Below are 17,781 nucleotides of genomic sequence, written 5' to 3'. Positions count from 1 at the left end.
CAGCCTATAGACAGAAACTAAAACAGGAAGCACCCGCGCTCAGGTCTGTTCAAAGCTGGTCCGACCAATCGGATTCCACACTTCAAGATTGCTTCGATCACGTGGACTGGGATATGTTCCACATTGCGGCAAACAACAACATTGACGAATACACTGATTACGGTGTACGAGTTTATTAACAAGTGCATCATTGCTTTTAATCAGGGCAAGGTGCCCGGAAACATGACCGAATACAAACAGCTATTCCCTCCGCAAGGCAATCAAACAAGCTAAGCGTCAGTACAGAGACAAAGTGGAGTCGCAATTCAACGGCTCAGACACGAGAGGTATGTGGCAGGGTCTACAGTCAATCACGGACTACAAAAGGAAAACCAGCCCCGTCGCAGATCACGATACCTTGCTCCCAGGCAGATGAAACAACTTTTTTGCTCGCTTTGAGGACAATACAGTGCCACTGACATGGCCCGCTACCAAAACCTGCGGGCTCTCCTTCACTGTAGCCAAAGTGTGTAAAACATTTAAATGTGTTAACCCTCGCAAGGCTGCAGGCCCAGACAGCATCCCCGGCCGGGTCCTCAGAGCATGCGCAGACCTGCTGGCTGGTGTGTTTACAGACATATTCAATCAAGCCTTATTCCAGTCTACTGTCCCCACATGCTTCAAGAGGGCTACCATTGTCCCTGTTCCCAAGAAAGCTAAGGTAACTGAGCTAAATGACTACCGCTCTGTAGCACTCATTTCCATCATCATGAAGTGCTTTGAGAGACTAGTCAAGGACCATATCACCTCCACCCTACCTGACACCCAAGACCCACTCCAATTTGCTTACCGAGCCAATAGGTCCACAGATGACACAATCGACATCACACTGCACACTGTCCTAAACCATCTGGACAAGAGGAATACCTATGTAAGAATGCTGTTCATCGATTACAGCTCAGCATTTAACACCATAGTACCCTCTAAACTCATCATTAAGCTCGTGGCCCTGGGTCTAAACCCCGCCCTGTGCAACTGGGTCCTGGACTTCCTGACGGGACGCCCCCAGGTGGTGAGGGTAGGTAACAACATGTCCAACCCACTGATCCTCAACACTGGGTCCCCACAAGGGTGCGTTCTCAGCCCTCTCCTGTACTCCCTGTTCACCCATGACTGCGTGGCCATGCACACCTCCAACTCAATCATCAAGTTTGCAGACAACACTACAGTGGTAGGCTTGATTACCAACAACGGCGAGACGGCCTACAGGGAGGAGGTGAGGGCCCTCGGAGTGTGGTGTCAGGAAAATAACCTCACACTCAATGTCAACAAAACAAAGGAGATGATCGTGGACTTCAGGAAACAGCAGAGGGAGCAGCCTCCTATCTACATTGACAGGACAGTAGTGGAGAGGGTGGGGAGTTTTAAGTTGCTCGGCGTATACATCACGGACAAACTGAAATGGTCCACCCACACAGACAGCGTGGTGAAGAAAGCGCCTCTTCAACCTCAGGAGGCTGAAGAAATTTGGCTTGTCACCAAAAACACTCATAAACTTTTACAGATGCACAATTGAGAGCATCCTGTCGGGCTGTATCACCGCCTGGTACGGCAGCTGCTCCGCACATAACCGGAAGGCTCTCCAGAGGGTAGTGAGGTCTGCACAACGCATCACCGGGTGCAAATTACTTGCCCTCCAGGACACCTACACCCCCCGATGTCACAGGAAGGCCAAAAAGATCATCAAGGACAACAACCACCCGAGTCACTGCCTGTTCACCCCGCTATCATCCAGAAGGCGAGGTCAGTACAGGTGCATCAAAGCGGGGACCGAGAGACTGAAAAACAGCTTCCATCTCAAGGCCATCAGACTGTTAAACAGCCATCACTAACATTGAGTGGCTGCTGCCAACATACTAACTCCAGCCACTTTAATAATGGAAAAAGTGATGTAACCAATTTATCACTAGCCACTTTATATTATATAATGTTTACATACCCTACATTACTAATCTCATATGTATATTAAATGTATCACTAGCCACTTTATATGTTCTCATACCCGACATTACTCATCTCATATGTATATACTGTACTCGATACCATCTACTGCATCTTGCCTATGCCGTTCGGCCATCACTCATTTATATATTTTTATGTACATATTGTGGTGGCATTTTTCTGCTTTACCAAATGAGGAGAGTTACAAACTACACACCAGTCAGAGTTACACTTAAACAACATCTTTTAATTAAGAGCTTTGCAATAGCCCTTTTTGACTTTCAATGATGCGCTATCTCTAATGAACCATTGAAAAGTACAAAGATCTTTTATAGCCAAGATACACCCCTCTCAACTTACATGATGAACCACAGATCTTAGGAATAGTTCACAAAGGTTAAGATTTGTATGAAATATATCTATAAAACATAGCAGACAGTTACTGCTGTGTCAAACAGTTTTCATTGTAAAGATGCATGGTCGGAACGAGAAGCACAAGCATTTCGCTACACTTGCATTAACATCTGCTAACCATGTGTTTGTGACAAAGACATTTTATTTGGATATAAATAGTAAAGTACAGATGCCCAACAAAACTACTTAAGTAGTACTTTTTTTTTTTTAACCCCCCTTTTTCTTCCCAATTTCGTGGTATCCAATTGTTAGTAGTAACTGTCTTGTCTCATCGCTACAACTCCCGTATGGGCTCGGGAGAGACAAAGGTCAAGAGCCATGAGTCTTCCAAAACACAATCCAACCAAGCCGCACTGCTTCTTAACACAGCATGCATCCAACCCGGAAGCCAGCAGCACCAATGTGTCGGAGGAAACACTATACACCTAGTGACCTGGTCGGCGTGCACTGCGCTGCGGAGTCGCTAGTGCACGATGAGACAAGGATATCCTTACCGGCCAAATCCTCCCTAACCCGGGCGACGCTAGGCCAATTGTGCGTCGCCCCATGGACCTCCCGGTCGGGGCCGGCTGCGACAGAGCCTGGGCTCAAACCCAGAGTCTTGGGTGGCGCAGTGGTCTAAGGCCACCCGGGAGCTTAAGTAGTACTTTAAAGTATTTTTACTTAAGTACTTTACACCCCTGCTGTATGTTAGGACCCTGGGATATCCAGACCACTGGCTCAGTCATTATACAAGACGTATATGCCCTGCCGGTCACAGGAACCACTTTCTCCCTACTTCCAAAGGAGATCATCAGTAAGATGCTGCATAAAGACATACTAAAATGTGATGTAAATTCAGGGTTAGTCTATCAAGGATCCGCACTATATAAGCAACACACCTGCAGATTTTCCTATTCCATTTGAAATAAAGCAAATCAGTTCGGTAAATGGATTTTACCTTCCAATCTAATTTTATTGAAACGCGTTCAATGTTATGATTAAATAAGACGGAAACTTTGGAAAACAGCCAACACGACTTAAGGAAATTGAAAAGAAGCAAAAGTGTCTACAGGGGGGATTGAAATAATAAAAGCCTTATTTTGTTACTTGATGTCATTAAAATAAATTGCTTTATGCTCTTTTCGTGATGTACTGGCATATTAGGTTGTGTTATTAGGTGAATTCACATGGCTTACATTAGTGATTGTATAACTATGAGTCGGATGCATCTGTACATAAGATATTTAATCAGCACGGCGATAAACTCAGACTGAATGAATTATTAACATATATTCATTGGAAAATAATAATCAATATAGCAACAGCTGTGGATTATAGCTATAATAATAAATGGATGCATAATACTGTAGCCTACATGTACGGTATATATACACACACACTACATGACCAAAAGTATGTGTAATCATCTCATTCCAAAATCATGGGCATTAATATGGAGTTTGTTGCTATAACATCCTCCACTCTTCTGGGAACACGTTTCACTAGAAATGTGAACATTGCTGCAGGGACTTGCTTCCATTCAGCCACAAGAGCATTAGTGAGGCTGGGTACTGAGGTTGGGCGATTAGGCCTGGCTCGCAGTTAGTGTTCCAATTCATCCCAAAGGTGTTCGATGAGGTTGAGGCCAGGGCTCTGTGCAGGCCAGTCAAGATCTTCCACACCGAACTCGACAAACCATTTCTGTATGGACCTCGCTTTGTGCACAGGGGCATTGTCTAGCTGAAACAGGAATGGGCTTTTCCAAACTGTTGCCACAAAAGTTTTTAGCATTCTCCTGCCATCCACCAAACCCAGATTTGTCTGTCGGACTGCCAGATGCTGAAGCGTGAGTCATCACTCCAGAGAACACATTTCCACTGCTCCAGAGTCCAATGGCGGCGAGCTTTACAGCACTCCAGCTGACGCTTGGCATTGCGCATGGTGATCTTAGGCTTGTGTGCGGCTGCTCGGCCATGGAAACCCATTTCATGAATAGTGAAAGGCCTTGACAATGAATGTTTTTAATTATTTTTTACATAAAGTAAAATTGCTGTGTTGACTAGAGGAGCTCTTGGGCAATGCTTCCTTGTAACAAAAAGACCTAGTATTTTCCTCGGTCTCTTAGGAATTTAACCTTTTAAATCCTCCACCTAAAGTCCCTCTCTGTTTCTCATCGGCAGGACTGCTGTTATCCCCCTCTCTCTCTGCCCAGTGGCTGGGCCTGATGCCTGCTCTGGCTGCTGGAGTGGATACCTCTGGTCTCTCTGCCAATCCAGAGGTCCAATCCGAGATCAAACGTTTACGCTTCACCTCCCTCGGGAGATGGATGGCTGCCTAAGACGGGTCCTGTTCTGACACATTCCCCCCATGGTAAGAAGTATGGATGACCACGTCGTGGTCTGTTTTTGTTGTAACTACTGCAGTATATGGTATGATAACAGAAGCTCATCAAATATTTTGATCAACTTCCAATAATAAAATCATAAAGGAGGGAATAAATAATACTCTCACACTATTTAAAAAAGTATAAGCATTGGCCTGATCAAGAGTAGTAGTAGTACTGTAGTAACAAATAAATAAACATAACTTAATAGGAATATTTATTTGATCCAGACAATTAGCAACAACAGAGTCATTATGAGTGGTTTAACTTGATGACATCACTGGTTAAAGAAACCAGATGACGACATATGACGATAACAGAAGCAAGTAGTGAATCATAGTCTGGTTTAGCAAACTAACATGAATGTTTCATGATGAGAACAAACAGTCTTAATGCAGTCATAAAACAGTAATTCATTTCCTATTTTTTATATTTTATAAGTATTTAACCTACTATGCTGCGTTACATTGTTGCTGCGTTTTGGATTTGAGTTGTTTTCTGCCGAGTTTGTGCTTTCAGATGTTAATGTGAGTGTAGCGAAATGCTTGTGCTTCTAGTTCCGACAATGCAGTGATAACCAACAAGTAATCTAACTAACAATTCCAAAACTACTCTCTTATACACAGTGTAAGGGGATAAAGAATATGTACATAAGGATATATGAATGAGTGATGGTACAGAGCAGCATACAGTAGATGGTATCGAGTACAGTATATACATATGAGATGAGTATGTAGACAAAGTAAACAAAGTGGCATAGTTAAAGTGGCTAGTGATACATGTATTACATAAGGATGCAGTCGATGATGTAGAGTACAGTATATACGTATGCATATGAGATGAATAATGTAGGGTAAGTAACATTATATAAGGTAGCATTGTTTAAAGTGGCTAGTGATATATTTACATAATTTCCCATCAATTCCCATTATTAAAGTGGCTGGAGTTGGGTCAGTGTCAATGACAGTGTGTTGGCAACAGCCACTCAATGTTAGTGGTGGCTGTTTAACAGTCTGATGGCCTTGAGATAGAAGCTGTCATTGACAGACTGTCAGAAGAAGGAACAGTCCTCCTGTCACGTTCGTTTAGAGATGGATTGGACCGAGGTGCAGCGTGGTAAGCATACAGATTATTTCACTTATAATTCACTGTATCACAATACCAGTGGGTCAGAAGTTTACATACACTAAGTTGACTGTGCCTTTAAACAGATTGGAAAATTCCAGAAAATGATTTCATGGCTTTAGAAGCTTCTGATTGACTCAAATGATGTCAATTGGCCTATTGGAGGTGTACCTGTGGATGTAGTTCAAGGCCTACTTCAGTGCCTCTTCATCATGGAAAAATAAAAATAAATCAGCCAAGACCTCAGAAAAAAATGTGGACCTCCACAAATCTGGTTCATCCTTGGGAGCAATTTCCAAATGCTTGAAGGTATCACGTTCATCTGTGCAAACAATAGTACGCAAGTATAAACACCATGGGAACACGCAGCTGTCATACCGCTCAGGAAGGAGACGCGTTCTGTCTCCTAGAGATGAACCTACTTTGGTGCGAAAAGTGCAAATCAATCCCAGAACAACAGCAAAGGACCTTGTGAAGATGTGGGAGGAAACAGGTACAAAAGTATCTATATCCACAGTAAAACGAGTCCTACAGTGGGGAGAACAAGTATTTGATACACTGCCGATTTTGCAGGTTTCCCTACTTACAAAGCATGTAGAGGTCTGTAATTTTTATCATAGGTACACTTCAACTGTGAGAGACGGACTCTAAACATAAATCCAGAAAATCACATGGTATGATTTTTAAGTAATTCATTTGCATTTGCAAAAAAATTAGGCCCTAATCTATAGATTTCGCATGACTGGTAAATACAGATATGCATCTGCTGGTCACAGATGACAAACATAAAAAAATAGAGGCGTGGAGCAGAAAACCAAAACACAGTTCCTTCGCATAGAGTTGATCAGGCTGTTGATTGGGGCTTGTGAAATGCTGTGTGAAGTTGCTGGATATTGGCAGGAACTTTAACACGCTGTCCTACACGTTGTTCCAGAGCATCCTAAACATGCTCAACAGGTGACATGTCTGAGGCCCATTGGTGAGTATGCAGGCCATGGAAGAACTGGGACATGTTCAGCTTGCAGGAATTGTGTATAGATCCTTGCGACATGGAGCTGTGGATAATCATGCTGAAAAGTGAGGTGGTGGATGAATGCATGACAATGGGCCTCAGGATCTCATCACAATATCTCTGTGCATTAATATTGCCATCAATAAAATGCAATTGTGTTCGTTGTGCCTGCCCATACCCCCACCGCCGCCATTAGGCACACTGTTCACAACGTTGACGTCAGCAAACCGCATGACGCCATACACGTGATTTGCGGTTGTGAAGCCGGTTGGACATACTGCCAAATTCTCTAAAACCACATTGGAGGAGGCTTATGGTAGAGAAATTAACAATCAATTCTCTGGCAACAGCTTTGGTGGACATTACTGTAGTCAGCATGCCAAATGCATGCTCCCTCAAAACTTGAGACATTTGTGGCATTGTGTGAGTAATCAAAGTGACAGACAGTGACACAATACCACCTTGCACACTCTTGCCTTCATCTAGCTGATCTAGAACAGGATTTCCCAAACTTGGTCCTGGGGCCCCCCCCTGGGTGCTGTTTTGTTTTTTTGCCCTAGCACTACAAAGCTGATTCAAATAATCAAAGCTTAATGATAAATCTGTTATTTTAATCAGTTTTCTAGTGCTAGGGCAAAAAACGAAATGTCCACTGCTCGTTGTATAATTCCTTCTCACATCTACACACTCTCCTGCTCTCACCTTTTCCCTTCGCTTGCAGACTTCAGTGCACAACACTGTTACAGGCTTTGGTTTTTCCATTTATCTTTTGAGGTTGGACTTTAGCACTTCTAGCTCGTTAGCGCCTGGGCGAACAAATTAGTGAAATCTCATTAGTCAGTATGTGTTACACCTGTGCTGGTTGCCGTCTTGTTTGTGAGAAGGTGTTTCACCTGTGCGTGCCCAGGGGCTATTTAAGAGTGGCTGGCCCAGTGCTCCAGTTGTCTTGATAGATGCAGAGGGTTACCACCTTTATTTTTTGTGTGTTTTTTTTGTTGAATTTTTACCCCTTTTTTCTCCCCAATTTCGTGGTATCAAATTGTTGTAGTAGCTACTATCTTGTCTCATCGCTACAACTCCCGTACAGGCTTGGGAGAGACGAAGGTTGAAATTCATGCGTCCTCTGATACACAACCCAACCAAGCCGCACTACTTCTTAACACAGTGCGCATCCAACCCGGAAGCCAGCCGCACCAATGCACTGGAGGAAACACCGTGCACCTGGCCACCTTGGCTAGCGCACACTGCGCCCAGCCCGCCACAGGAGTCGCTGGTGCGCGATGAGACAAGGACACCCCTACCGACCAAGCCCTCCCTAACCCGGGCGACGCTAGGCCAATTGTGCGTAGCCCCACGGACCTCCCGGTCGCGGCCGGTTACGACAGAGCCTGGGCGCGAACCCAGGGACTCTGATGGCACAGTACAGCGCCTTTAACCACTGCACCACCCGGGAGGCCCGGGGTTACCACCTTTAGTTAGTGCGCCCAATTTAGATTTTTAGACAAACAATCCTTTATCTGGTCTTCATTGTTTTTTATTTTGGCTTGATTCCTGTCAAAGTTTGATATGGGTTTTTCTTTTCTTTGCCTCCTCTTGGGCAAATTTAGTAGGCGCTCACGGTGGGTGTCTTTTTATGGTTGCAGTTGTTGTTGCTAATGAATTTTCAGTGGACAGCCCCATGACTGTCTTTCAGAACCCTTCCTCAAACCCCACCTGTTTCTTTTGATTATTGTCAGTGAATCGTTGTTCGTTCCCTCTTCTGTTTGAGCGAAATTATTTGGGTTTTCTTGCTGGGGAAAGTAATGGTGACCAGATAAAAAAAAAACTTTCCAAGCCAAACCTCGTGTCACAACCACTAACCACTACAAACAGCCTACATTGTTGTCACCATATTAGCTAACATCATAGTCAACATAGCTAATAGAACTAACACGTTAGCAAACATGCTACAATCATGCTTAGCAGTTACAATGATGGTAAACATTTATAAAACAAAAAGCTTACCTTGACTTGGAAGAGTTCCAATGTTGGCAAGCCATAGAAAATATCTAACATGGCATCCCTCTCTGTTTGAGTAGGCTAAACTCTGCCTTTGCTAGCTAAATAAGTGAAAGTGAAATATGGCTAGCTCTCACTCCTGCTTCTCCATTTTTTGTATATTAATTTGTTAAAAACTGTTAAACTATTGTCTTTGAGTCAACTACTCACCACGTTATGCACTGCAGTGCTAGCTAGCTGTAGCTTATGCTTTCAGTCCTATATTAATTATATCTGATCATTTGATTGGGTGGACATTTCAGTTCATGCTGCAAGAGCTCTGATGGGTTGGAGGACCACCTCCGGAAGTTGACATCATTACTGTGTAAGTCTATGGAAGGGGATGAGAACCATGAGCCTCCTAGGTTTTGTATTGAATGTACCCAGAGGAGGAGGACGGAACCTAGCTGTCCTCCGGCTACACCATGGTGCTACTCCACAGAGTGATGTTGAGGCTACTGTAGACCTTCATTGCAAAACAGTGTGTTTTAAACAATAATTTGGTGATGTGAATATATTTAATATAGTTTTAAAAATGATTTTTATTTTTATGAAATTCACCAAGGAGGATGGTCCTCCCGCTCCTCTGAGGACCCTTCACTGATATATACACAATGCATTCGGAAAGTATTCAGACACCTTCACTTCATCCACATTTTTATCCACATCCATTCAAGGACATTCAGAGACTTGTCCCGAAGCCACTCCTGCAATGTCTTTGTGCTTAGGGTCATTGTCCTTTTGGAAGTGGAACCTCCACCCCAGTCTGAGGTCTTGAGCGGTCTGGAGCAGATTTTCATCAAGGATCTCGCTGTACTTTGCTCCATTTAGTCAGGATCGAGGTAAAGAGTTCTTGCCGCTGAAAAAAATCCACACAACATGATACTGACACCACCATGCTTCACCAAGGGATGGTGCTAGGTTTTCTCCAGACGTCACACTTGGCATTCAGGCCAAAGAGTTCAATCTTGGTTTCATCAGACCAGAGAATTTTGTTTCTCATGGTCTGAGAATACTTTAGGTGCCTTTTGGCAAACTCCAAGAGGGCTGTCATGTGCCTTTTACTGAGGAGTTGCTTCTGTCTGACCACTATATCATAAAAGGTATGATAGGTATAGTGCTGCAGAGATGGTTGTCCTTCTGGAAGGTCCTCCCATCTCCACAGAGGAACTCTGGAGCTCTCAGAGTGACCATTGGGTTCTTGATCAAGGCTCAGTTTAGGCCGCCAGCTCTAGGAATAGTATGCGGTTCCAAACTTCTGTTTAAGAATGATGGAGGCTATTGTGGTCATGGGGACCTTCAATGCTGCATAAATGTTTTGGTACCCTTCCCCAGATCTGTGCCTCAACACACTCTACAGACAATTCCTTTGAGCTCATAGCTTGGTTTTTGCTCTGACATGTAATGTCAACTGTAGAACCTTATATAGACAGGTGTGTGCCTTTCCAAATCCTGTCCAATCTATTTCATCCATTTTAGAATAAGGCTGTAACGTATCCAAATGTGGAAAAAAAGGAAGGGGTCTGAATACTTTCCAAATGCACTGTAGATGGGGACAGAGAGGCACCGCTGTAAACCCAGATACAAACAGACAGCAACCTCTCTAATGGACATTCTATTATTCTCAACCCCAGCCCATCTAAGAGAGTTTGGTCTCTTAGATGGGCTGTTAAATCCATCTGTATAAGAGAGGCTATGTATAGACTCAACTGAATATGTGTAGACCTATGCAGAGCCCTATTTCCTCTGGGATGACAACCCCTGGCAGGTTACAAGACGAAGGGTTTATGGACGTGTCTGGTCACATACATACAGTACAGTAGACAGCTGGATCTGCCATACTGCTCAGGGTTGCATGGCTGTGAATGTGTATATCATACAGTGAGACAAGTGTAGTATATCACCTGCACTTATTGCCTTCCTATTTAGCGTCGCTGGGACCCAATTACACATTCACACAGCATCACTAAAAGCACACACCTAAAAGCCATTCATTGGAAAGATCTTTCCATCCATTCATTGTGCATCCCTTGCAAAGGTGTAGTGATACATTGAGTTATGAGCTGTACACCTTGTTCAAAAATGGTTTGTGATGGTAATGTAAGTCATGATTTCTACAGCCAGACTGGAAATGAGCTGTAACCCACTGAGAGACAGGTTACAGGAAAGATGAGTGGATTATACAAAGATGAACAGGGACTTCTCTCTCTATGGTAGTGTCAAGTTGGCTGAACATAGCATTAGTGATTTAATAGGGAAACCCAGGAATCCTAACTCATAATCCCCAGGCCATAAAAGTCTTGAATACATTACCATTTAAAACCACATAATATAGTTGTAATTGAGGCTCTAAAACTAAAGCTTAAACTATCTCAGATGAGCTGAATCCAAAGCCTCATCTGCATGTTTCTCTCTGAATTAAACCTGAAAGCAGCGTCCTAACTGAATGTTTGTTGGCCTATCACTTCAGGCATTTATTCATCTAAGTGTCAAATCAGATGAATGATTCACAGAGATCCTGAAAGCAAGTGGATGCAGGACATCAATCTGAGAATGCAATATACACTACCATTCAAAAGTTTGGGGTCACTTGGAAATGTCCTTGTTTTTGAAACATATATTATTTTTAAATTGTCCATTAAAATACAATCAAATTGATCAGAAATACAGTGTAGACATTGTTAATGTTGTAAATGACTATTGTAGCTGGAAACTACATAGGCGTACAGAGGCCCATTATCAGCAACCATCACTCCTGCGTTCTAATGGCATATTGTGTTAGCTAATCCAAGTTTATAATTTTAAAAGGCTAATTGATCATTAGAAAACCCTTTTGCAATTATGTTAGCACAGCTGAAGACTGTAGTGCTGATTAAAGAAGCAATAAAACTGGCCTTCTTTAGACTAGTTGGGTATCTGGAGCATCAGCATGTGTGGGTTTGATTACAGGCTCAAAAGGCCAGCATCCTGGAGTCGCCTCTTCACTGTTGATGTTAAGACTGGTGTTTTGCGGGTACTATTTAATGAAGCTGCCAGTTGAGGACTTGTGAGGCATCTGTCTAGTTTGAGAAACACTCTAATGTACTTGCTCAGTTATGCAACAGGGCCTCCCACTCCTCTTACAATGAATGTTTGATATCACACTCACAACATTCCCATCAGGGGAGGCTCGTAGCTTTCTAAAGTAAACACCATATGCAGCTCAGGAGCTCAGGCCTGCATCATGGAATCTGTCATACTAAGAATGGCCTACAGAACCAATCCTACTATAGGGTTGGCAAAATAGTATATGATTTGAAGTGGCCTATACTAACGTCTCACACCTAATCTCTTAAAAACACTTCATATTCTATTCCATCAAATCTTTGCAAAACTTCAAATGGGATTGCTGGGAGGTCTTGCTGCATGTTATTCCTGGATAGTGAAAACAAAAATATAAATGTTTCTTAATCATATAACAAAAACTACTTCAAAATGCGGCAGTCACAATTCCTCTAAAGCTGAACAACATATGGTCCTATAACTGATTCATTCTGTTGAAACGGTCAGTGAGGGCTTGAAACTGATGTCCGTGAATAGGATCGGGGGCAATAAATCCAGATTGGTCTCAAGGCGAGATTTCCTCTGCCAAGCCGTGGATGTGAGTGGCACATGTAAAAGCCTGCCACTGCTATCTATCAAGCTCAAGCTCACAGGTCAGAGGCTTGGTCACATGCCAAGTCCCCTCAGCCAGAAAAAGGGAGAGTACCATAAAAGCCCTAGAGAGGGATCTCAAGGGTACACTTAGGCCCTACACAACAGAAATATCTTGGTCCCAAGCCATTGCATATTACTTTGCGTATAATTTAATCTTTTTAGTGTTCTGGGCAGTCCTTTCAACCCAAAGAATGCTTAGACATAACTTTTCACCATCATTGACTCATACATCAGTTACAGTAAGGTACTGTATGTCAGCCACGGCCGGCCAACTCATTAAGCAGGATTAGGCGACCGCCTATGGCGGAAGATTGATGAGGGCGACCTTTTCTCAGCTAAACTGACCAAGACGCACCTCCAACAACAACACATAAGACCTTACAGAATTCTGCCCCAAAACAATTTCGCTCAACCAGTGGCATAAAGGCTTTTTAGGTGAGTGTTGGTGCCACCCTGTGATAAGCAGTGCCCACTTTGTCAAAGGCAGGGGCGCAGAATATTTTGCTTTTCCATTCCCAGCGCACCTACCCAGGGTGCGGTTCCCCTCTTTCCACTGGGATTCTCTGCCTCTACCCTGTTACGGGGGCTGAGTCACTGGCTTATTGGGGCTCTCTCATGCCGTCCCTGGGGGAGGGTGCGTCACCTGGGTGGGTTGATTCACTGTTGTGGTCAGCCTGTCTGGGTTGGCGCCCCCCCCCCTTGGGTTGTGCCGTGGCGGAGATCTTTGTGGGCTATACTCGGCCTTGTCTCAGGATGGTAAGTTGGTGGTTGAAGATATCCCTCTAGTGGTGTGGGGGCTGTGCTTTGGCAAAGTGGGTGGGGTTATATCCTTCCTGTTTGGCCCTGTCCGGGGGTGTCCTCGGATGGGGCCACAGTGTCTCCTGACCCCTCCTGTCTCACCCTCCAGTATTTATGCTGCAGTAGTTTATGTGTCGAGGGGCTAGGGTCAGTTTGTTATATCTGGAGTACTTCTCCTGTCCTATTCGGTGTCCTGTGTGAATCTAAGTGTGCATTCTCTAATTCTCTCCTTCTCTCTTTCTTTCTCTCTCTCGGAGGACCTGAGCCCTAGGACCATGCCCCAGGACTACCTGACATGATGACTCCTTGCTGTCCCCAGTCCACCTGGCCATGCTGCTGCTCCAGTTTCAACTGGCCTGGGCCCTAGGACCATGTCCCAGGACTACCTGACATGATGACTCCTTGCTGTCCCCAGTCCACCTGGCCATGCTGCTGCTCCAGTTTCAACTGTTCTGCCTTACTATTATTCAACCATGATGGTCATTTATGAACATTTGAACATCTTGGCCACGTTCTGTTATAATCTCCACCCGGCACAGCCAGAAGAGGACTGGCCACCCCACATATGCTCTCTCTAATTCTCTCTTTCTTTCTCTCTCTCGGAGGACCTGAGCCCTAGGACCGTGCCCCAGGACTACCTGACATGATGACTCCTTGCTGTCCCCAGTCCACCTGACTGTGCTGCTGCTCCAGTTTCAACTGTTCTGCCTTATTATTATTCGACCATGCTGGTCATTTATGAACATTTGAACATCTTGGTCATGTTCTGTTATAATCTCTACCCGGCACAGCCAGAAGAGGACTGGCCACCCCACATAGCCTGGTTCCTCTCTAGGTTTCTTCCTAGGTTTTGGCCTTTCTAGGGAGTTTTTCCTAGCCACCGTGCTTTTACACCTGCATTGTTTGCTGTTTGGGGTTTTAGGCTGGGTTTCTGTACAGCACTTTGAGATATCAGCTGATGTACGAAGGGCTATATAAATAAATTTGATTTGATTTGGAGAGGTGCATTGCTGCGGTGCTCCACCAACCTTCCGTCAAAAAAATGTATCTAACATAAATCATGTAGCAGATATAGGACATGGTAGAAAGAATATTTGGCCTTTACTGTAGGCTACAGGCTGGAGACAAAATGTATGACAATGTAATGAGATGAACACTTTTTAGATCATGCAGGTTTCTCTGATCAAATAGCCTAAAGAAAGAAACCTTTCATATCATGCAGGTTTTTCCGATCAAATAGCCTAAAGAAAGAAACCTTTCATATCATGCAGGTTTCTCTGATCAAATAGCCTAAAGAAAGAAACCTTTCATATCATGCAGGTTTTTCCGATCAAATAGCCTAAAGAAAGAAACCTTTCATATCATGCAGGTTTCTCCGATCAAATAGCCTAAAGAAAGAAACCTTTCATATCATGCAGGTTTTTCCGATCAAATAGCCTAAAGAAAGAAACCTTTCATATCATGCAGGTTTCTCCGATCAAATAGCCTAAAGAAAGAAACCTTTCATATCATGCAGGTTTTTCCGATCAAATAGCCTAAAGAAAGAAACCTTTCATATCATGCAGGTTTCTCCGATCAAATAGCCTAAAGAAAGAAACCTTTCATATCATGCAGGTTTCTCTGATCAAATAGCCTAAAGAAAGAAACCTTTCATATCATGCAGGTTTCTCCGATCAAATAGCCTAAAGAAAGAAACCTTTCATATCATGCAGGTTTTTCCGATCAAATAGCCTAAAGAAAGAAACCTTTCATATCATGCAGGTTTCTCCGATCAAATAGCCTAACCACATTGTCATGTTATTATTAAACAACATCTCCTAAAAACAGGACAGGCCAAAGTAAAATGGACAATATGGAATGGACAATCACAACTGTTGTCCAGGAGTTCACCCCATTGTCATGATCAGTGGTTTCAAGTTTGTATCTGTCCATTTTTGACAAGCTATCATAGCGAAAAATTAAATACTTCTGCATTTGATATGCATGATAACTTCGGTAGCTGATATTCAGAGCTTAAATAGCCAAATTGATTAGTTACAGGAATCAGGACTAAGAAAGCCAATGCAGTGGCCTTTTACAAATGGTGAGCCTACCACATTGACGGAAATTCCATTGTGGGCCGCCATGGTAGGCTACACCCCAGTTAGCAGGAGACAATGTCTATTTTATGTTCCTTTCCAGACAGGACGCCTTTTTTTGTGTTTTACAAAACGGTAGGCTTACCACAGATGGGCATTCATAAAATTATATTTCAGGCAACACTGTAGGTTACACCTCAGTAAGCACGGTCTGACTCGGATGCCTTATGGAGATCTTTTTTTGGTGCAGTCCGGACTGACCTTGATTTCCACATTCACGGACATTGGTTTTTGGTCCGGTCTATGACGTCTATGTTTGGTTTAGATTTTGTGCAGTCTGGACCAGCCTTGATTTGACTCAAACATTGACGTCTATAAATATTGTGTTTTCAACTTTCATTCAGAATCTAAAATGAACCTGACTTTAATGTCTGAAAAATACATAATTTTCAACGTCCGTAAAACGTATGGAAAATACGTATTTTCAACTTTTATTCAGAACCTAAATTGAACCTAACTTCAACTTCTGGAGTCTTTAAACATAATTTTTCTTACTGGAAGTATTCTAGTTTTGCGGGGGCAGCATTTTTTGGTCTCGCCTAGGGCGGCAGAACAGCAAGGACCAGCCAGTTGTGCTAAATAAAACTAACCTGATTTCATGGTTGCTATGTTTAAATTGATGTGTGGGTGGTATTCTATCATTATGCACATGAGAGAAATGTACCATTTGTTGTCATATTTTTCATTCCATAACTGGTTTAGTAAAGTTCCATAGTCAACACAAACACACACATACAGTGGGAATAAAAAGTATTTGAACCCTTGGTCATACAATTTGATCTGATCTTCATCGAAGTCACAACAATATACAAACAATTATAATTTGTCATGTCTATATTGAACACACCGTGTAAACATTCACAGTGCAGGTTGGAAAAAGTATGTGAACCCTTGGATTTAATAACAGGTTGACCCTCCGTTGGCAGCAATAACCTCAACCAAACATTTTCTGTAGTTACGGATCAGACCTGCACAACGGTCAGGCGGAATTTTGGACCATTCCTCTTTACAAAACTGTTTCAGTTCCAACAATATTCTTGGGATGTCTGGTGTGAACCGCTCTCGAGGTCATGTCACAGCATCTCAATCGGGTTGAGGTCAGGACTCTGACTGGGCCACTCCAGAAGGCGTATTTTCTTCTGTTGAAGTCATTCTGTTGTCGATTTACTTCTGTGTTTTGGGTCGTTGTCCTGTTGCATCACCTAACTTCTGCTGAGCTTCAATTGACGAACAGATAGCCTTTCATTCTCCTGCAAAATGTCTTGATAAACTTGGGAATTCATTTTTCGGTCGATGATAGCAAGCTGTCCAAGCCCTGAGGCAGCCCCAAACCATGACGCTCCCTCCACCATAGTTTACAGTTGGGATGAGGTTTTGATGTTGGTGTGTTGTGCCTTTTTTACTCTCCACACATAGTGTTGTGTGTTCCTTCTAAACAACGCAACTTTAGTTTCATCTGTCCACAGAATATTTTGCCAGTAGCGCTGTGGAACATCCAGGTGCTCTTCAGACGTGCAGCAATGTTTTTTTGGGACAGCAGTGGCTCTTGTTTAGTGTTTTACATATTGTAGACTCGTCAACAGAAATGTTAGCATGTTCCAGAGATTTCTGTAAGTCTTTAGCTGACACTCTAGGACTCTTCTTAACCTCATTGAGCATTCTGCGCTGTACTCTTGCAGTCATGTTTGCAGGACGGCCACTCCTAGGGAGAGTAGCAACAGTGCTGAAATTTCTCCATTTATAGACAATTTGTCTTACGGTGAACTGATGAACATCAAGGCTTTTAGAGATACTTTTGTAACCCTTTCGCGCTTTATGCAAGGCAACAATTCTTAATCTTTGTTCTTCTGAGATCTCTTTTGTTCGAGGCATGGTTCACATCAGGCAATGCTTCTTGTGAATAGCAAACTCAAATGTTGTGAGTTTTTTATGGGGCAGAGCAGCTCTAACCAAAATCTCCAATCTCGTCTCATTGATTGGACTCCAGGTTAGTTGACTCCTGACTCCAGTTATCTTTTGGATAAGTCATTAGCTTAGGTGTTCGCATACTTTTGCCAACCTACACTGTGAATGTTTAAATTATGTATTCAATATAGACAAGAAAAATACAATAATTTGTTTATTGTAAGCACACTGAGTTTGTCTATTGTTGTGACTTAGATGAAGATCAGATCCAATTTTATGCAGAAATCCAGGTCCTTTCAAAGGGTTCACAT

General features: G+C 43.1%; 1 long non-coding RNA gene across 1 annotated transcript in view; it reads left to right on the top strand.

The window, feature by feature from the left end:
• Window positions 1-16,391, top strand: part of LOC135574682 (uncharacterized) — a 57,266-nt gene extending 40,875 nt beyond the window's left edge. The window contains exons 3-4 of the long non-coding RNA XR_010465560.1: window positions 4,557-4,746; window positions 13,685-16,391. This is a non-coding gene — a long non-coding RNA (uncharacterized LOC135574682). The remainder of the gene's footprint in view (window positions 1-4,556; window positions 4,747-13,684) is intronic.
• Window positions 16,392-17,781: the final 1,390 nt, after the last annotated feature.

This window comes from Oncorhynchus nerka, linkage group LG13 (assembly GCF_034236695.1).
Source record: "Oncorhynchus nerka isolate Pitt River linkage group LG13, Oner_Uvic_2.0, whole genome shotgun sequence".
Lineage (NCBI taxonomy): Eukaryota > Metazoa > Chordata > Actinopteri > Salmoniformes > Salmonidae > Oncorhynchus > Oncorhynchus nerka.
This window is presented reverse-complemented; position numbering and strand designations above follow the sequence as displayed.